Consider the following 22244-nt stretch of genomic DNA (forward strand, 5'->3'; position numbering starts at 1 on the left):
ACGTTCGGAAACGTCACCGGTGCCGAATCGGTCTAATTAGAAACGAAACGGTCGACGAACCTCCAGCGACCTCGGCCAGGTGCTTCGACCCGGCTCGACGCTTCGAAATCCTCCTCCGGGTTCGCCTACACCCTTGGAACACAGCTGTCGACTAGATGTACTGCTTTTGTTTCATTGATCTAGGCTCTGTCCGAAATCTACATCATCCTCTTGACTATTCTAGGATCAACGGGTCTCGGATAGTTGCAACATTTCTTCAGGAATTAATTGGAGCAACATGGTTTCTGAAATTCTTCTATGGCTATATGAAATCTTTTCTTACTTGTATATACATGAATATATTAGGTCTACCGGAAAGTTCTGTCCGATAGTGTCACTTCAGGTTTCAATCCATATGCACATGTTGATTTGAGACATATATGACTATCTCTCTTTATCGTTGCATTTACACGCATGTACTCTCCTAAATAAACTGAAACAAAGATGTCTCGTGTCATTATTAAGGGAGACGCGATTGTGAAAACATGGTTATCGATGATAATGCCAGACCACATGCTGCTTTAGCGACTCGTCGGAAAATCGCAGAGCTAGGCTGGGAAATTCTGTCGCATCCACCATACTCCCCAGACCTAGCCCCCTCCGATTATCACTTGTTTCCCTCTTTGCAAAACTTTCTACAGGAAAAAGAATTCAAATCTGAAGCTGATGTCAACCAAGCACTAGTTGAATTCTTCGCCTCTAAAAATAAATCATTTTTTAAAAATGGCATTTACAAGTTGCCATCACACGCTGGCAAGAAGTGATAAGTAACGATGGAAAGTATATTCTACAATAAATATTATTAAATGTATGAAAATTGTGTTATATTTCAATTCAAAAACGGACAGAACTTTCCGGTAGACCTAATAGTATAGTTGTATAGAAACGAATTGGAACATGTTTGTTCGCGAAATTCTTCAGTAGTCGATGGAAATTCTTTTTTTAGATGCATCAGTATTATTCGTTGAAGCAATGACCATATTATCGTAGAATAAATTGGCACAATTGGAAGAATTAACACCACTGATAAAAGTATAGATATTTGTTTGCCATGAATAGGTCAAACTCGGAACAAACATAATAGTCAACGATTGTGAATCGTTGGGATCTATTTTTAAAATCAACAAGCATGATCAACCACCGTCTAAATACATAGAAATTACAAATTCCCAGGTTCAGTTAACCAGTTAGCTGTTTTTGACGAGTACACTGGCCATAACACAGGATGTTGCCATTTCATAATGGCGAGTATGAAAAGGCAAACCATACTTTGATATTCCTTATTAAATTATATATTTTATAAAAGCGTTGCATTTAAGCGGAATATGAAGACAATCAAACATACACGGTGTAATTACGGCAACTTGCATATTTTTCAAGGAGATTGCAACAGCTAACTGTTTAAGAGAACATCTGTCACTCGCCAGGCATTTTCGAAAAAACAAGGCGATCGAAGATAGTTCGATAGCTTTTATCCAGCACCCAAAACGACCGAGTTTGCTGCATAAAAAGAGAACGAAGCGAGCTTCAGGTGGCAATGCGGTTGCCTCTCTTTAAGTATCGCAACGATAATGAAGATGATCGCGATGACGAGGGTGCAGGAGCGGGTGCTACCTCGTTGCACGCTGTAATGTACACCTACTTAGGTCCTCAACGCTACGACTCGCAGATTCGTTCACCGGCCAAAGTGTATAATGCACGCACACAGAGAGACCCGGCGCACGGTTATTATCGTGCCGGTGCAATTAAAGAAGGAAGCCTAGAAATTAGCGGGTGGCGGACGTAGGTAAGTATAGTGTCGGTCGTGGAACGAGCCACGAGAACCAGGGGATGCCTCGTAGAGTTTACGTTGCCGGGGCGGGAGAGGGAGGGAGGAGAAAGGAAACGAGAATGAGAAAGAGAGAAAGACGGCCTTACGCTGCTTTTGAATATGCATAGGGCAAACGGCACGGGACGGGGACGGAGATAAGGGCCGACTTATTTTTCCTGTCTTTCACTTCGTTCCATCCTTATTTTATTTCGGCGCTAACTGCCGACGTTTCTCGAGACTTCCGCTCGACACTCCGTACAGTGTCCCACGTGTTCCTTCTACGACGTTCTAATCATTTCTAACATCTTTCGCGTGATCCTCGTATTTTATCAAAATATAATTGGATGCCGATCCTCGGGCAAATGGTATTGGTACTTCGGGAGAACTTCGTAGTACAGTAAATTCTGCCTAATTTTCCTTCAGTTTGTAAACAGAAATAGACAATTTGGGAAGAGCAGATACAATTTAATTTTCCTTCAGTTTGTAAACAGAAATAGACAATTTTGGAAGAGCATATTATTCGAGCCTTGCATCCTCGATTTTATAATTGTTGACAATCGGCAACTATAAAAATGAGCCGCGAGGCTCGAATAATCGCATCTCTTCTTCCAAAATTGCCCATTTTTGTTCACAAGCTGTAGGACAATTGGGGAGAATTTACTGTAATTTATTGTATAGTTATTCATTTACATGAACAAATGAACGTATTCACTGCGACTTCTGTGTTACGGTACGCGAAAATGATAATCGAGTGAAAACGAGGCTTGAGATTGAATGCTAGCAAAGAAAATGCAAGTTGGATAACGACGGGAAAAATATACCTCTTACAGCATGTTCACCGATGACAATGAACATGAAGCAACAACGACAATAACGGCGTTGTTAAAAATCTGTAGTCCTGCTCGCAAAGTGCACATTAATAACGATGCACATGCAGCAACTCCAGCAATAATGGAGAGATTAAAATCCTATAACACCGAATATAATAGAAAATGTTCATTGCGACAATCGGTATGTTTCGACGAGTGAACTCACAAATTAAATCGGAGTGAATATAAAGTTTGAGATTGCACGTGTAGATAGATCGATCTAAAACAATGTTCACACGATAGTATTTATTGTACAAATTAGTACAAATTAAATCTAGCAGTTTTATACTTTTCTTTTTTTTATCTCTGATCGGTTCGGATAATTGAGGTTCTGCTAAACTGGAAAGATTAGAAGCGTACAATAACGCCTGCCAGGCATTCGCTAATGATTTCTAAAGAGCGTTTCGCATAACACGGAGCGAAGAGGCAGGGGCCGATCTGTCACAGCGAGGAAATCGCGGCAAACCGAGGGAAATGAAAAGTTAACGGGCCGGTGAATATTTCACGGCAGCGCGGCCGCGGTTCATTTTTCAAGGGAGCCCGTTGGCCGGGGGATTTTTCTGGGCCAAGCGTAATTCGCGGGAACAGGGGCTGCGAGGCGATACGAATTAAATGAATGCCGGAGCTCGCGTTCCGCTCACAATTAAGCTCCATAAAACTGTAAGCCGCGGCGCAGCGCCCCCGACGTCTCGCTTGCCAATGAATATTTTTATTTAATGCCCCATTAGCGGTACACCCGCCCAGACATTTACTCCTCCCCTCCGCAGTCCCAGCGGGGCGATCGTTCAAAGTTATTTAGGGAAACAAGGAAGCCAGCGGGAGAAACGAGAGTTCGCGATTTTCTTGGACACTCACCAAAATCCGGGAGCGTTCCTCCGTTTCGTTCATCGTCGGTTTCGGAAGCTTCGCCTTCGTCTAGGAAGCCTGGAACAGAATCGAGCGGATAGTTAAACATCACCTGCTTGGAACGGCACCTGCTCGTGAAACAGCATTCGTCGGATACGTGGGAAGTTTTCTTTTCGTGGCGACACATCCATGCTTTCAAATTTCAAAGCGGCTAACAAGCCTGGCAATAAGGGTCCGTTTATCATGGATCGCAGGCGAGCCCGGTTATCGGGGACTACGCACGGTTTCCTAGCTCGTGGTCACGAAATATAGGAGTACAGCGTCGCGGATCGGAAGTCACAAAAAAACACAGCCGGGCCCACGATTAGTATGCGCCCTGTCGCGTCGCGTTTCGTCTCGTCGCGGTACCCTGCGGGTTGTCCTTAACGCGCGGCGACGCGTTGCGCCCAGCAGAACTCACTTCCTTTTTCCCGTGATGGCCGATCAGTTAAAAAAAGAATCATGAATATGCATCGCGCAGACCCGGCTACGACCGTTTGCCGGCATTTCGCACGGACCGAGTGTCCCGGGGCACGGCGAACGCAGTTACAGTCCGGCCTGCAGTTGTTGCAACCCGGCTTGCCTTTGTTGCAACTCACCTGCCGCCGCTTCGCAACTATGATACCGAGCCTAATCGACCGTTCCAAGAACCTTCCGTTTTGCACCTTTGCGCCGGTCGAGGATATCACGTGACTCCTCTTTTTGCGTTCTGTCGATTTGTCAACGAATTTGTCTTGCGACGTTAAGGCAACGCGACGGAGAAAGATCGATGCGATTGTCTGTAGTTCATTCTCTTTTGGTGTGGCTGTTTTTTTGAACGAATTTGTCCTTTCGTGTTGTGTTAACTCTTTGGTGTCCGATTTATTTTTCGTTAATTTGCGTTGTATGCGAAGCCAAGTTTTACGTACATGTAGATGCTAATAACAAGAAATGTTGATTTTATTAGTGCAGGTTATCCTTTTGGACGCTAAGGGCTGGGATATATGTGTCCCATTGGTTAGATGTAAACAAATATGTGCGTGGTATGCGTTTTAAAATTGGTATATTTGTGTATTGTGGAAAAACGAGACTCATTTCTCCCAATAAGCGTACGAAATACATAGGTGGGATACATATGCACCGATAGACTCCAAAGGGTTAACGCGGTGGTAAAAGATCAGTGGTTATTTTATATTGTACAGTAATCCTGGGCGTATTGGACATAATAAATGATTTTATTAGATTTTTTCAAGCATATATTTTTCGACATTTCTACATTGCTTTTAGGGTAGTAATTAATTTTTCTATTTTCTATTTGAATATAGAAAAAGTCGTGGTAAGGCGAGGATTATCCTGAGTGACCGGGAGCTTAGTACTTATTAGTAGAATTGTTGACGCGTAACTGCAACGTGAATCGCACATAGATAGACTATCTTATGCATTTCTGGCAAAAAATGTATTCGCGAAATACAAAACCTTGAAAACACTAGAATTGAACATTATATTCGCGCAATTTCTGACATTAAGATAAGGGAAAATACATTTGTATGTCATTCCCATTTCTTACAATTAACTTACAATATTTTTATTCTGCATAAAGATCCACAGACTACGTACACATAGACCATGTGAATTTTATATACTAATTTTAGAAATTTATTTTTCGTGAGATCTATCCGAATAAACGAAAGTTTCTCTACTAGAATTTTTCAAATCGTAAACATTTGAGGTAGCATCTACGAGGATAAACAACTTTTCTAATTTCGATCTTATTCATTAAATTATTTTAAATTTGTGGATATCTTTTTTTATTTAAAAGATTATACCGTGAAGAGTAGATTGTTCAGAACGAGCCGAGTGTTCAGGAATTGTTCGAAGACATACAACTCGTTCAACAATGTTTAAACATAATTAGTGCACCGATTACAATGGACAGAATGGCGCATCAAGGTACTTCGATAATTCATTTTCTATTCACTATTGGCGCTTATAAGCGCTGAAATTAGTACCGAGCGCCGACTCGAGTGGCGCTGATGCTGCTAACTTCGCATTGCTCGAGCGAAGTTCGCTCCAAAAGTAAAGACCGCAGATCTGATCATCAATTATTGCAATAAATTTAATTCGATTCAGAGTTTAGTCTAGTTCGACGTAACGTATGAAAAGTGCTTGCAAACGAAAAATGTTGCCGTTTCGGAGACTTTATATGCTAATCGATAGTCTTATCGTTACGGTCTTCAGGTGGACTCGGTGAGTCGATACCATATGCCTCGTGCCGTTCGTGGATAGACGTTACACGGTGGCCGACAAGAAATCTATGTAACGGGTGTAAAAAAGATCCTGATGTTCCTCTCATATATTTGATTTATTAATAATAACGAATATATTTCCAATATATTTACACCGTTTAACGTGAGAATTATATAATTGCTCGCTCAATTCGCCCTCTCAAAAAAAAAAAAATAAAACAACCAGAGCGACGCCAATTTCACTTACTAGCAAATTTGTAAATATAATAATTAATTGTTTGATGTTACAAACATCTGAGTGGCTCTTTTCAGTGAAACAAACTATCGTTTATAATCTACAATATAGAGCAGATAATTACGTACAAGTTTACTCGTTATATGCAGGGTGATTCGTTTAAGTGGATCGCAGTTAGCCGATGCAGTCGCGTAGAGTTCAGCTAGCGACTTGCGTTCATTCGCCGCATATACATTCCATTTATGTCTTTTTTGCTATATGGAATATCATATTGTAGGTCATTGTACTCGTCTCAATAAACGCTGTTATATTATGGATAAAAAAATACAGGGTCCTATTTAAAAATATTAATTTGATCTCAATATCTCCCCTACCGCTACACTTGTAAGAATATTGTTTATATCGTCTAACATCTCTCTCTATAACAAACAACTTTTGTAGGGACATATTTTTGATAACTATAATCCCTCCCGAAATATTCCACCGAGTCCGCTTAAACGGATCACCCTGTATGTAGATCGCTCAATATGCGTTGCGCGCGAGAAACAATAGACACGCGGTGATCCCATGTGGACACATGGCAGTTCATCGATCAGAGATCATAGGTCCACTAGATGCTAAAGATAGAACCGAGAGAGGCTCTAGCTTCTTCTTCTTTCGCGTCTTCTTGCCGAGACTCTAGAACTTAGAAGATCATATTTCTTATTTGCTTCTATATTTCTTGTATGCGAGAACAGCTCGCGAAATAGGGATCGTAGGACCACTGATACAGGCTAGAAATATAACCAAGAGATTTTGCGACTTCTGCTAGACTCTACAGCCTACAGACTCATATCGTTCTCGTCTTCCACGAGGCAACGATGAACCTCGGAGCAGTTCACCGATCGGACACGATCGGTTCGTTGCTAAACGGCAAGGACAGGGCCACGAGAGGACCGGGACAGTCGTTTGGAGGGAAAGAGGGCTCGAAAGGCAAAGGGGCAGCAGCCCTCGCTAGTTGCGACCCGGCTCGCGGCCTGGCAGGAAGGAAACGCGAAATAAATACAGCGTGGCAAGGGGCGAGGGTGAGGCAGCGCGGCATGCGGCGGTCTCCGGTTAGAGTCCGGGACTGGAACTGGAACTGGACGGCAGTCCGGCCAGAAAGATACATATTTTTAAATATTTTAGTCACGGTCCGCAATCGCCTCGTCACGCAGCCTTGCCACCTACTGGCTACTACCCATTACGTACCTACGTACGTTGCTAGGTACGTGCCTGGGCATCGCCGCGCCATGCCAGCCTTATGTACCTGGCTTCCACGTACGTTGCCACACACGCTACACTATACCCGAGACTCTCTCTCTTTCTCGAAGTCGTCTTCCTTCGGGGTTCACCCTCTACGCTTTTGTTGCTCGTTTCCGTTCCCCTCTTGTTCGCGTTCCACGTTTCCACGGACGGATCGTGATCGCGTAACCAAAGGAACTCTTTGCCGGCGGGAACGTTTCCCCTAAGTTTATCGGAGGAGACACCTATCTATCGCGACGATGGACTAGCTGGACGTGGTCTGCCAATCCGCCTCCGTCTTCGGGAACGTCTTCATTCCGCGCTGCGAGCACGGCAGAATTTTTGCGGCGAACCGTCGGTTACCGCCGGTTTCATGGAATGTATCCTATCAGAGACACACGTTCGAAGGTTGTAGTCAAATAATGGACAACGAGTATGTCGTGTGGCGAACGTACGATTCAAAAACCGTGCGCTCGGGTGCAAGACCGAAACCGTTGTAGGATTCGCTCGGAGACCAACGATGAATGGTCCGAAGCTTCCGATGAATATTTACGTAGATTCCCAGGGATGCCTCATTGATACCAGGACACGGTGTATCTCAACTAGTCCGCGGATCTTCGCGCAAAAAATAACGCTCTGCATCGATCGAAACCAACAGGCATTAAGTAGAAGCCTCTTCCTCCCAACAATCGTCACGAGTCCTAGCGATCTTGTACCTCGCCTATCCACGTTTACCAAGAACGCATGCGATCCTCGTTCGAGTGTTGTTCCTGGATTTTTAAGCGTCGGCCAGAACAAGGGATCCTCGGGCAGAGTAAATCGATCGCGGTGCCGTTGCCGCGGCTTTTTTAGCGAATGCGGAGTGTCCGCGATTGTTCCGCGGACTTGTCCCGTTTCGAAATGGGCTCGGACCGCGAAGAATTTCTGGGAACCGAGCCCGGTAGGTCCTGGTTAGTCCAGTCGCTCGCGGGTCGCTCGCTGCTGCCTTGACAATGAGCGATCTGGTTTTAATGAAGCGCGGCAATTATCGCGTATGCCGTGGCGATGCATTATTCATCGCGGCGCGCGCGCTTATCGTCTTTTATCTATTGCCTCGATAACTCACCTAGTAAGATGTTACCGAGCGATCTCTTTTTCTCTTGTTGCAGGATAAAGCACGTCGTTTCGAAGAAGCGTCGCCGAGCGCGACGCGCAGCGACGGTCGGCAGCCGAGAAACCCGGGACATGGCCACCGCGATTCTTTTGTCTTGCCGCTCTGCTGATCGCCGCTCCGCGACCGCACACCAACGGCGAGTGTTCGCGATTGTTTTTCACTTCGAGAACCACGTTCGGTATTCTCACGCCGGCCTGGTTAACACTGGGCCACGACACCGGCGTTCCTTGAAACCGAGACTCGCGTTCGACTGACGTTTACCCACGACTAACGTTCGAATATACTCTGCCGATTAAAAGGATTCGAGATGGTCGTCGACCGAGGTCTTGTTTGGGACCGATTTTACCTCGAGGCCAACTTTTACGGGGTTCCAGGAGTTCTTTGTTCCCGAGGCTATTCGTATTTAAAACTTTCGATTGTTTAGGTTTGTATCGCAGTTATTTGGCGTTTTTAACGTCCCTAGGATAATGGTCCTTTGATATTAATGATGATAATAAGGATAATAATAATAATAATTTTATTTATGTGTAGGGGTAAGAAAAGCCTCTGTTACAAAAAAGATAAATAAAAGAGAAAAGATTTTGTACAGCCGTCATACGAGTACAATAAACATAAAAGTATATATACAATAATCATACAATATAAAAGGAAAAGTAAGAAATGACGTAATATATATAATAAATATATATACTACAGAAAATATTATAAATGAAAGATTATTAGACATATACAAGTAATATCGTTGTTGAGATAAGAATATAAAAGAAACATTAACGAAAACTGGAGGGAAAATTGAAAAGAAAATTAAGTTGTAGATTTGAAATTAATTAAGGAATAATGATTTGCATTATCTAGTAGACGCTATTCTTAACATCCTGAGCATATTGAGCCTTTGTTATTCCTGACATCATGAAGATATCGGTTCTTTCGAGTTCTTAATAAGGTCATCTTTTTGTGGCTTGCACCGTTTTTGCAGGATTAACATAATCTATAATGTGGCATCTTTTACACTCATTGTCAGTTTATGTACAGCCTTTTGCATCTCCGATAATACTTGAGGTTCGCCATTGGTTCGCGTTTTTGGCACGCGTTTATAATCAAAGTGGTTCTTAATCCATTCATAATCAGTGGGGTTGTACAACCCTCACTCTTTTTCTGTTTGTACGTACTGCAAAACGTTTGATTATGTCCTGGTTCTATTATAAGACAAAATTTTAGATTAGAAATGAAACTGGAGATTCAAAGTACAGTAATTTCTCCCTAATCCGCGCTCAGGTTGCGCACAAAAATATACAATTTGGAAAGAGGAGATACGATTATTCGAGCCTTGCGGCTCCTCGTTCCCAAAATGTACATTTTTGTGGCGTCAATTAGGGAGAATTTACTGTACGTGGCAAAAGTGGATGAGGTATCGCGAGGATCTTTGGCGCAACAATTTCCGAGAAGCGTGAGGGGGTTGATAAACATATTTCAGGCTGCATCGATTCGCCGGGCGATTCGAAAGTTGGAGCGTGCAGCGTGCGTCACGTTGTTCACGCGAACGTCGGAATGGTCGGCCGGTCGCGTTCCACCCTTTCTCGATTCAAATCGCTCACGGGATACGTCCTCTCGAGGTCTCATTATACGAGCGAAACGCCGCGTCACCGCGTGTCCGCCGCGTTTATCCGAAACCGCGCGTTTAATTAAAACTCGACCGCGGCGATCACGATGAAAAATTAATTCGGTCACGTAACCGTGTAAAACGCGGCGATCGCCGTTGCATCACCGCCGCTAATTATTACAACGAGCGCAGAAATTCGCCCGGTGGAAATCGTGTCCGCGGCGAGGGGGCCGCGTCCCGCGTTTCGCGAGCAGGCATAAATATTAAACGCCGCTCGGCTCGTCCGCGTCGTTTATACGCCGCATGTAAATCGAGCGGGCATCAAAAAATCACTTGAAAGGGAAGCACGGAGCTCGGAGCGTTCGTCTCCCTCGAATTCAGCGTTCTCCTAATTATCGAGCGGAGGAGCGAGGAGACAAAAAGACCGGCAGCGATCGAAACAATGGCCCGGTGCGCGGTGGATCCGGCCGCTTGCGGCGAGCCGGCGTGACCTTATAAGCGGCGCGGCGCGGCGCGGCGCGGCGAGCGGATTCGAGCGGCAAAAAGGAGCGAGAAATCGCGAGAAACGCCGTCCCGAGAATGGAAAGTGAAAATCTCGGGTGGCGAGGACGCGGATCCCTTCTTAAGCGGGCTGGATCTTGCACGGATTCCGGGAACGACCGCGAGCGCGCGCGGGAGACACCGACCTGACGCGAATTTAACGAGCAGACACTCGCGCGCGCGATCGGCTCTCGAGGGCTGGGGATCTGCTAGCCGAGGCACGGGGGTCTGAGAGTCGGGGGCGGCTGCCGAAAGCCAGTCGAAAGACGCGGCCAGGCTCGCGGAGACGAGGGTGGCCGCGGAAGAACCTGCCGCAAGAGTCGAAAGAGGGTGGCCGGGGTGGAGAAATGAAGGCAGCGTGGCTGGAAAAATGCGAGCCTCCGTCTCCCCGCATACATTTCCATACATCAGCCCCGTCCAAGTTGAGCCGCAGCGAGCGAAAGACCGACCGACCGGTCGAGCCGCCGTCTCGACTCGAGCCGAGTCGAGTTGAATCGAGTCGAGACGAGACGAGTCGAGTCGAGTCGAGTCGAGGCGACTCGAGGCGAGGCGGCTCGCCGCGCCGGCTGCTCCGAGACTGACGACCGCGGGGAGAAAAGAAGGACCGCTGCCTGGATAAGGGGAACCAACGGAATAAATCCAACTAATTAGACGAGGAAAAACCGCGGATTAATTACCCGTCGCCTTCGCCTCTTCTTGTTGCCGCTGTGCCGCCGGCCCTCGCCCTCCTTCCGGTCGGCCCGGCCAGGGAAAACGATTTTTCATCGCCGTCGCCTGCGAATTTTGGACACGTCCGCGGGACCACCCTCGTGTCAGCCTTGGCTTTATAGACTCGGAGATTGTCTGTTTTGGGAGACGATTTTGCATGCTTGCGGTTTTTATGTAAGACAGTGGAACCTCGATTATCCGGTGCTCCGTATCAAAATTTTGTACTCTCCAAATACGTTTCACGCGCGATCAGCTCGATCTAAGGCAACCCATATGTACGATGATTTACTGGGTAAATTAACCCTTTGCACTCGAGCGGTGACTCCGAGGCACCATTAAGATTTGTTATATCACGTTCTCAGATCATTTTTATATTAACAAAGTTAACATTTAACTATTGCGCGAGTCGCAAGAGTCAATTTCATATGCATAAAATGCACTTTATTATATAAAATAAGAATATTATAAGTCAGAAAAATTATTTTAGATTTACAGTTAAAATAGCTTCGATATATGTAAACGCCCATTTTACAATAACAAAAACAAAGCGTAACTTAAATACCGAATGGTGGAGAATTTGTGAATCGAGAGACAGTTTATAAAGACTTGTTTTAAAACGTGTCAACCTAAAGACTTGTTTTGGCTGCAAGTATGTCGATCATAAGAGCGATCATAGTAAGCGATAACGCTATCGTTATAGGATTCTTATTGTCATACCATGCACATCTTTGTACATAAAACAAAGATCTGCAATGATCCTTTTGGAGAAAGTTACTAAGTAACTGTTCTATTATGCGAACATTGGTGTCACTCTGCTCAGCTCGGATAAGATGCAGTGGAAGCTTGTTTCTAGTGTTCGATTTCTTAGAAAATTAAGCATTCTGTGAGCGAATACGACCTTCTGAGACTTGCAGGGGAGCATCAGTCGTCGAACACTTCAATTCTTTGGACTTTTATTCATTGGAAAATGTTTTGATCATCGGGCAGCCGCTGATAAGTAGGAACCTAGACAACGATGGAGAAAACTAGGGAAAACAGGAAGGAATTAGGTAAAAGACAGGAACTTACGGAAGTCCAAAATTCTATCACAAACAGAACCGAAGTTGCGCCACAGACAAAATGGTACTTCAACAGACACCAGGAAAATTCTTTCAACTGGCAGTTCTCCACGAGAAGAGCATGCTGTAATCAATCAGCAATTTTGCACCCGGAACTCTTTCAGAGATCGCGTTTAGACCTCTTCCTCCCCACCACATACGATTCCTAATTTTCACAGAAGATGCTGCTACAAGTAAAACGTCGACTGCGGGACGTAAGTAGATCCTTCCATCTCGAAGACGTTTCAGTCGGTGCGGGACAGGGCTAATCTACTTCCTGGCCGTGTCCGAACGTCGATCGCCACTGTGCCGGGAGAAAAAGGTTTTCCTTGCGCTCCGGCTCTGCAAATACCGAAAGCAAAAGTAGAATGACGTTTGGTAGGGGGCTAGCCGAGTGTTGGAGGGTTCGAAGGTTCGAGGGTTCCGCGTGGCTTCCGTGGAGGCGCGTTTCAGCGTTTCAGCGCAGGGTGCAGACGCACCCAGAGCTAGATAGATAGAGAAAGAGAAAGAGAGAGAAAGAGAGAGAGTGAGAGAGATGCTGCTCGCTCTTCCCGCGATTGCCGAGTGTTTGCGAGCGGTTCGAAAGCTCTCGGGTTCCAGGAAGCCGCGCGGGAGACGCCAGCAGCGGAACGATGGAAGCCTGAAATGCAGATTTCGCGCGACTCTCGAGCCTCGAAAGCGTCTCCGGCGTCCCTGCTTACCTATCTCCCTGGTTGCTCCGCTCTCACGCCTCTCCCCGGCGATCCCTCCGCCCTTTTCGCTCGACTTCACCGTGTTCCGTCTCTCTGCTCTCCCTCTCTTTCGTCCCATCTTTCACCGGCGCACCTTCTTTCCTCGCTCCGACGCTTCTCTCTCCGCTCGGCTCGGATTTACTTAGCGCTTAGAGTCACTTTACACCTTTCACGGATGGGGATCGCGGCGCAGCGCGGCGCGGCGCGGCGGCTCCTCGAGATCGATCATGCTCGAAGGGACACCTAGGGATCGGTAGCAAAATAGGCGATCGCCTCGCTACGAGAGAGAAAGGATAGCGCGGAGGCCGGCCCCACGGTGATCGATGGCGCTGGGCGTTATCTTGGCCACCCCCGCCCGGTCCCGCGGTAATTCATCATCTAGCTCTGTTTTTCACTTACTTTATATGCAACATATTCCGTAATTTTTATTCAGTCGAGCGGAGAGCACCCTCCGAGCGCGGGCCGGCTCGTAAAACAACGGGTCCAGCCAGCCGGCTTGGCCGCCGCGGCAGGCTTGGCCGCCGCGGCGTGGGCAGATGGCCGCGAGAGACGCTCGGAAAACCAGCAGGACGATGCTCGGCGTCTACAGTCCGCGAGGCCAGGTCCGAGGGGTTACGCAACTCGCACTCTATATGCTAAAGAATCTCGATATGGAGATACAGCCGGCCGGACTCATCCCCGGGACCGGTCAGTTTGATTTATTGGCTCGAAATCGGCCTCGCTAAATTTCTGCGGAAAATATGCTGTCCCGGACCGTCGCTCCCATCCCCTGTTTTCCACCGGCATTTCCATAAAATGAATTATTAGACCCGCCGCGCCCGGGATACGTCCGACGAGGCCGGCCCCCGATCCTCCGAGGCATCGGTCTTCGTCTTCGACGGGGCGGGGGGGACCGCGTTCGATCCTCTTCGAGACTTTCTGGCGCGTCGCGGACAAAGTCATCTACTACGAAACTATCGGACCGATGCAAACTTCTACGGACTCGCATCGGAAAAATTCCCCGGATTCGAGAAGACGATCATCCACTGTTCGCGGAGTCGGATGCACGCTCGATACGGTTGTGCCAACTATTTTTGGTTCAACGCGTCGGCTGCCGAGTCGGTCACGTTTTACTAGGACGGTTAGCTCGCGAAAGAGTTAAAGCGTCATTGTATGGTAAAGTTTAACTTTCTAGTTTCTATTCCGTTAATAAAATCAGTTAGATTCTATAGGAATTTTTCGGGTTGATTTTCAGCACTTAATGTGTTGCGTATGGTGCTCTTTTTCCCATGGAGAATTCTTCAATGTTTTAGTAGTGGAAACTATTTGATCGGAAGAACAGAAAAAATTGATATTCTAGACTCTGAAGATATTCTCAATTCGTACAAAAAGAAATCAATTCGATCAGATTGCTGCGAAATTGTACAGGAATTAATAAATCATTCGTGTTTTTATTTATGCAATTATTGATGTACTTACGTATTTATGTATTGTTATTTATGTATGTTTCTTTATGCCACGTGCGACGAAAGTCACATTTTTCTGACTGTGGGAAACGAGGAGTGTTATTGTTTGCTAATATGTGTATCGTTTACTGACCAAATGTATCGTTAAGAGCGTTAATTTCGCGTTAATTTAATTTACGATAACTTTATCGCTTGTCTTTTCTTCTTCTTATCTTTACCACTTAACTTTTAACTTATATCACTTGTCTTTTCAATATCTTGGCACGAACAGATGACATTTTAGATGACACTTACGTCCCTATGACGTCGCTGTATCGGCGAAATCCGACTGCTAAGAATAAAACTCCCCCCCACCCCCAATTTAGTCCGCAGTACGCCGCAGTTAAGTTTCGCCGAAGTCCTTGGATGGCATAGCGAGTGTCGAGGAGTTTTCAGAGCAGAAAAGAGTAAAGCGATCGTAATCGGCGAGGGGAACGGGTGGCACTCGGTTTCGGCGTTTTTCCGGCGTCGATGACGGTTACAGTCACGGTCGTTCTCAGCTCGTGTCACCCTTCGGCGTCGGCTTGTAAAAGCATCTGACGCACACGTCGTCCCATCGGGCTAGCCGCGGGCCCCGGGCCCGGGACCCGGGACCCGGGACCCGGCGCTCTTTAGATCGTATCGCGGAGGTCACGGTGCTTATGTACCGGCCGCTAACATATTTTTAAGTACCGGCGATACCGTCTACCAGCGGGACCGGACACGGACACGGCCACGGCCGCCAAACCGAACGATACGATAGACGACACCGTGGGCACCGGCCTTTCGTACGCACCCTGGCTGCACACGCTACACGCCTCGCGAGCGGGACGGCACCTGTCGCGCAAGGTGTTCTCCCAAACTCCTTGCCATAACGTCGGCAACGGATCCTCGGGCGAGGAAAACGTTCCCTCCGTAAGGTCTTTGATACAAGTTCATCCTGCGATCCGGAGGATAAGTCGCTGTAGAGATAATCGGCCCGATAGCCCACTTCTTCTGAAAGCAGCGGTGCTTTATACGCTATACCTTGTGCTCGAAATGTACCCGGAATTTGTACGTGGAACATTAACTACTTATTTATTCGCGGAAGTTTATTTCATCGCCTGTCGCAGGCTTCGATATATTTTTCAGACGTTAACACGTTCCGTGCCACGTGTACCATCGATGGTACACGCTTGCATGTTTACTTAGTGAACTGAACAAATTGTTTACAAGAAATTTAGAACCGAAGAATCAATTTCCACCGCAAGAATGGGCGTTGATAAGTTTTTGTTACGTTGTTATGTGTACGAGAATTAATAATTGCACGTAATACATCAAGTTTTAGTAAAATATCAAAGTGTGAAGATTCGAGTAAAAAAAGCTCGGCACGGAACGTGTTAAAGACGTCTGGCGTAGCCTCCGACTCTTTCTGTGAACTCTCGTTTACGAGAAAAAAAAGTATTTGAACAGCTTCCAAAACGCAATAAGTTCTCTAAAATTGACCTAAATGACTTGAAGTTTTTTTTTTTAAATGTTAAAGGAATTAGTTTACTGTGCCATGATTAACATACTTTTTTTAAAAGTATTCTATTACTCTCGTCACCAGTTATATCGCGTTTCATGAACGTGGTTACTAGAAATCGGCGCAAGAAATTTTATCGGAAATACAAAAATTAAGACAAATTCTGCGCTCGATAGATCACTTTATCGTAAAAACCGTGGAACACACTTCAGCTCGACTGACACAAACAGCTGCTGTAATCGCAATGGTTGATGGATCGCGATCGAACTTGTAAGCGTCACAGCTGAGCTGGACTGGTGAAAAATGGATTTTTGAAATAGTAAAAATAAACTATAAATATTTTTGTCTTCTCGTGTAACAAAGAATTGGGCAAATAGACTCTTTTTGTCATTGCAGTTGTATATGGATATGACGCAGTCAAATATATATTTGAGAAGCTATTTACATATCTAACTGCTATTTTAAAAACAATTTATCTAAAAAATTCTGTGTTACATGGGAAGATAAAAATATTTATAGTCTATTCACTGTTTCGAAAATCTATTTTTTCCCAGTCCTGCAATTGAGTACAGTGGCGCCTATGCAGCTATTCCGGGTTCCTTTTTCTACCGAATGTAAAAATAACATATAAAAGGTAAAATGGAATGATCTCTCGGCGCATCCGCAGGGTCTACTTCAATATCATTAACTTCTGGCTTTCTTCTCGCATAAAGTGTGTCTCGTTCCACTATCCAACAGTTTGCTCCGCGATATTCAGACATTGGATTGAATATAATAAACATGAATATTCTTCGCCATTGTTCCGCGCTTATGAATATTGAACTCTAAATGTAAACTCCTCGGATGAACATAGTTATTTTCCTGTTAGAAAATTACTAACGATAAACTGATTCTTGTTGGCCTTTGTTCAAGCAAGAGTGTAAAACGCGTAGACTTTATGAAATATTTATAAAATGTCCCGGGAACGGTCTCTAAAATCAATTAAGCAAGATTCTGCTGTTAATACGGCGTGTCTTATGCAAACTCCCGGATTATCTTGCAATGAATAGTGATACTTCTGCCGTGGAAGCTCGCGGAGGTGTGACACGTGCATCGTCTTTCTCCCGCGCCGATGTGACACATTTTCCACAGATTCTGTATAAATAGAATCTTCTGCTCGTCGTTTTAACACATCCACAAAATAATACCTATTTTGAGCTCTCATGGCACCGTTTCTTGGAACAAATTAACGTTTCAAAATCTGCGAATTTTATTGTGTAACTTTTCGAGGGCCGAAGAGCCAATATATTGGAAATATTTTTCATATAATAATTTTACATATAATATACACTTGTAATAATTTTTAGAATAACACTACTGACTTATATCAGCAAATTTCCTGGCTTTCTACAGGTTAACCCATTCGCAGTCGGAGCCGTTCCGACTCGAAATCCGAAATAGTTTTTCTGACCCATAATATTTTATACAACAGTCTTTCATGAATACAAACAAATTTGATAATGTTAAAATTATTCTGCAACGTGATATAACAATTTTTAATGCTACCTTAAAGCCAGCACTCGACCGTAAGGGGTGAATTCAACGAGATCTCGAACAATTCTGTATAACACGTTAGCTTCACGTCGCAGAATTTTTCGACGGCAGAAACGGATACCCGATAAATGTCGCACGGCAACGAGCATAACCGTAGTCGGTGACAGAACGGGCTGGCAATACCATCGGCGACGAGAAACCGCGGTCACCGTGAGGCGTGATCGATCTCGAATAACGAGTGCACTGTTCTTAACAGGCAAAGAATCGCATTTCGACTCTTAATCCTCCGAACGGTCGTAAAATCGCGCGGCAGTAAAGCGCGCCTATAAACTCTCGAGGACCTTTCCATTAGGGATAGAACCGCCGGAGGACGTAAACCGGAAGTTTTTCTCCGGCTACGGTTCTTCCGCTGTTATCGTTCGAGGAACGAAGAAGGAGCACGGGGCTCTGGAGGCTCGAGGTCGGTATAAATCAACCTCGTTGCTCGTTTTAGACATCGACGGCGTTGATTCGGTCGACCACCGGAGTCGATTCGCGAGGATAGAGAACAACTAGCCGCGAACGCGCGCCGCGCCGTTCGTCTCGTGGGAATCAGCTGGTCGCGTGCAAAAGCGAAAAGAAAGCACGCCGAGTGGTCGGCGGTCCGACGCGCGCAGGTGAAACCGCACTGTGCGAGGAGGAGCAGGTGGACCAGCCGATCTTCGGCGTGTGCCACGAGGATCGGGCTGACCTCGAGAACCGCGGCAATCGGAGAGATTCCCCAGGTGCAGCTGCGCTTTATCGTACACCGAGCGGACGCAGAACCGTAGAAACGGCTGCGAGCGGAACGCCGGGCGGAAAATCAATTATGCGGCTCGGAACGCCGGATAGAATGCCGGATAGATCGCCGAGATCCGAACGATCCGTTCGTTTATCGCGTTCCTCGCTAAACAGTATAATCAGTCATGCGCTCCTCTTTTTGTCCGTTCGAGCTGGTTCATCTGGACTGCGGATCTCCAGTTAGAGAATCCAGGAATTTGCCGCGACTCTTCGTGCACTTACAGGAAACATAATTTTATGGAATAGAAGAAAAGCTCTGTGTCCGTGGAAGATAATGATAGGTTGATGCTACAAAGACTATCATTCGGATTGATTCTTATTCGTGTGTGGGATCGTAAACTCGTCAAACACAAATAAAGAACTGAAATCTTGGGTGTTAACGAACATTATTATTATTATTATTATTATTGTTACGGGTTTCCTAGATTTGTACGAAGATGTGCTCTGGATAGCTGTATGTGTGTTCTTCCTTGTTCAATTTTCAATTAACTAGATGTAGTTTACGAAGACTGAACGTCGATGGAATCTACTGTAGATATTGCGATACTTGGAGAACCCGTAATTTGATGGATAATAAAAAAGCTATAGGATCTTTTTTTGACTATATGAGGAACATTCGAACGATAGAATATATTTGTTTCTCGTTTCGATATTCATAGAACAATTTGCATTTTCAACTATATTGCAGATCTTCGTGTAAAACTTTCCGCGTCGTTCCTTATGCGTCATCGATTCTAGTGCATATACAGCAAATGCACACAATATTACGTTTTACCGATGCGGATATCTTATCGCACTTCTTCAAGTTTCATATTTCAGGTAAAAATAGACAGATCTGCAGTTTAATGATTATACTTGAAGCGTCGTATTAATTGGCAACTCTGCGGTTGATATTCATGTCAATCATTCGTCATTCTTACTGCATGCTCAATGAGTTCTATATTTGAAAACATATTATGGCTTTTATAAGTTACGATCGAGTGCAGAGATTGTTCTATCGATCATGCTTTTATCGGTACAGCGTCTCGAACGTAGAAAATGGTAACGCGAATAATGATCAAAATTAAAGCTCGAGGAATGATAAGAAACTGGAATAAGCAGACAGACTATACTACTCAACGATTGCAAATCAAGTTCACCTTTGCACTCGAGTGGCGACACTAACAATAAGGCACCGTTAAAAATTGATATACTATAATTCACAGCAATGTATACACTGCTCAATCTGTTTGTATTTATTAAATTAGTAAAGTAGCTTAAATGTAATATGAGTAAATGCACTTAATTTCATATAAACGAAATGAACACGACGACGTGGAATGAAAATAGTAGGTCGGTAGAAATGCCTGCGTCATCGAGGATAAATAGCTTTTTTAGATCGGAGTGGCACCTCTAGCAATAAATCCAATCGATTTCAATTGCCAAAACTGAAACACAAGGAATGATTAAAAAAAAAATGAGACTCGTCGCATAAACTATACTGCTTGAATGATGCAGACCAGGTTGACCTTTAAGCGTGCCACCTCTAAAAATAAATCCAATCGATCTCAATTTATCATTAGAGCGTGACAAACAAACAAAAGCTTGACATCGTGAATCGTCAACAAAACTGAATCGCAGGGAATGATAAATGACTGGACTGGTCAAACTATATACTGCTCAAAGGTTTCACGTCGAACGGAACCATCTTAAACACTAATTCCAATCGATCCGACTTCGTCAACAAAGAGCGTGCTAATCGAGCAAAAGTTAGAAACGTGAATAATTACCAAAACTGAAACACAAGGAATGATTAAAAAACGATACGGTCAGACAGCCTATACCACTCAAAGGTTCCGAACCAGGTCCAGCTCGAAGGAGGCATCGGCTACTCTACCAGCAAAGGCTTAAAATCGCGCCTTATCCCAAGGTCGCTTCAGGATTCCCAGGATAAGGGATCCAGGAGAGCATCGCCGGGATCCCTACGTTATCGCTGGCGTCGGAGGAGAGGAGGAAGCGTGGGTGGCCCAGAGATACGAACCCGTGGAGGGCAAGAGTAGATCCCTGCAGCGTTCGAGCTTGCGGTCGGAATGGCGGAGCTTTAGCGAGCAGCAGCGCCTTGCCTTGGCAACTTCCGGCAGCTGACTTCCCCGCGGACCTAGCCCCGGAACTCTGGTTCCGGGGCAAGTGGCGCGACAGCCACGAGATCCCTTCTTTATCGGCGCTCCCAGGAGCCTTTCTTCTCGTCCTCTTCGTTTCTTTTTTCTTGCCCCGCCGTCTCTCTCTCTCTCCCTCTCGTTCCTCTCGGCGGCGGTTTCTTTCTTCTCTTTTTCGCCGGTTCGGGTAGATCGAAGGGGCAACAGGAGGTTAGGGAGGAGACGGGGAGGAAGTCGTCGACCGGCGTCATAAGGAGATATCGCGCACGATACCCGGTTACCGCACACGGCTGCCGTGTAACCCGTTAACGCACCGCCAATGTGTGCCGCTGTCGTACCAATTAATCGCCGGGAGATCCTTATCGCCATGGGATGTTTTCAGTCACGGCCTGCACTTTCCGCGCTCTGACTTCCTCGTCCCGATGCCCCGTTCCGCGTCCGCCAGCCTCTACACGCCGCCGATAGACGCGTCTACACGCATACCGCGCTCTTCGTTAATCCGCGCGATCGCAGGAAATTGGCGTTACTGGAAAAGTCGAGCGCGTTCGGTAACGGTAGCCGCCGACGCCGACGCCGTCGTCCCTCTCCCACGGACCTTGCAACGCGAACAACCGTGGAACGAAATTCGTTTTCGATTAGTCGTGCGACCTGCGGGACGCATCCTGTTCGATAAACGAGCTTTACCCTCGATCCGGCGGCGTTTAGCCCGACCTGCCGACGAACATGCTTCATCGAAACGTTTTTCACGCGCATCGCGCGCCTTCTGTTGTTCTTTACGCGCGCGGAGACGTACGCGAGGTGTTGCGATGTTGATTGCGAGGTGCTAACGTGGCTTTCTTTTTCTTGCAGGTTTGAATCGGCGATTCTTTCGTCGCTTGCTTGAGATTATGAGGTAGGAGCCGGTTACTGTGGGGTGACCAATCAGTTGCTGTGGCTCTTGTTTGTTCTCGGGCATAATTAAGTTTATATTTTTCAAGTTAGATATGTTAAACGTTTTTCTGCTAGGAAATAAACAAAATAAAAGGGTAAAGAAAACGTTAAGATGCAATTAATTATGTTCGGATACAAAGAGAAGGTAATAGCGTCGCGTTAAATGTGCCGGAATTGTGAATTTTGTGTTCCAGATCTTCGTTAAAAAATATATGTCTTCCCTAACTAGATTCTATGATCTTTCTTCGTTCAGTCATTGAAATGTTTCGAATAGGATTAACCTGTGTACAGTAAATTCTCCTCAATTTTCCATCAGCTTGTAAACAAAAATGGACAATTTGGGAAGAGGAGGCACGATTATACGACGAGCCTCGCGGCCCATTTTTATAGTCGTCGATTCTCAGCAATTATAAAAACGAGCTGCAAGGCTCGAATAATCGTACCTCCTCTCCCCAAATCGTCCATTTTTGTTCACAAGCTGAAGAAAAATTAGGAAGAATTTGCTGTGCACGGGAAATCGTCCGGAAAGTTCGTCTCGCTTCTAAGATGCCGCAAAACGCAAAACGAAAGCGCCACCGATCCCCAAGATCCCGTTTTCCGCCACGTGCATCAAACGATTCCCGCGCTACCAGCTCCGGTAATTAAAGTCGTGATAATCCGAAGTACGTGTCCCGTGTGTCGCAAAAGAAAAAAGCGAAAAAAAAC

General features: G+C 45.6%; 3 long non-coding RNA genes across 8 annotated transcripts in view; 1 reads left to right on the forward strand and 2 right to left on the reverse strand.

Annotated features, from left to right (window-relative positions):
- The window catches only part of LOC117220074 (uncharacterized), a 292358-nt gene that overhangs the window by 177570 nt on the left and 92544 nt on the right, over positions 1–22244 (reverse strand). For 5 of the 6 annotated variants that reach the window (XR_013034292.1, XR_013034290.1, XR_013034294.1 and 2 more), the window contains exon 2: positions 3574–3642. The exons of the other annotated variant lie outside the window; for it this stretch is intronic. This is a non-coding gene — a long non-coding RNA (uncharacterized LOC117220074). The remainder of the gene's footprint in view (positions 1–3573; positions 3643–22244) is intronic. 6 annotated transcript variants of the gene reach the window in all.
- Positions 5254–9179, forward strand: LOC143260144 (uncharacterized). Its single transcript, XR_013034254.1, has 2 exons — positions 5254–5829; positions 8475–9179. It is a non-coding gene; the product is annotated as an uncharacterized LOC143260144 (long non-coding RNA).
- LOC143260153 (uncharacterized) lies at positions 19687–21268 on the reverse strand. Its single transcript, XR_013034265.1, has 2 exons — positions 20495–21268; positions 19687–19901 (listed from the first exon to the last, which is right to left on the reverse strand). It is a non-coding gene; the product is annotated as an uncharacterized LOC143260153 (long non-coding RNA).

Source organism: Megalopta genalis, chromosome 10 (genome assembly GCF_051020955.1).
Source record: "Megalopta genalis isolate 19385.01 chromosome 10, iyMegGena1_principal, whole genome shotgun sequence".
NCBI classification, from domain to species: domain Eukaryota; kingdom Metazoa; phylum Arthropoda; class Insecta; order Hymenoptera; family Halictidae; genus Megalopta; species Megalopta genalis.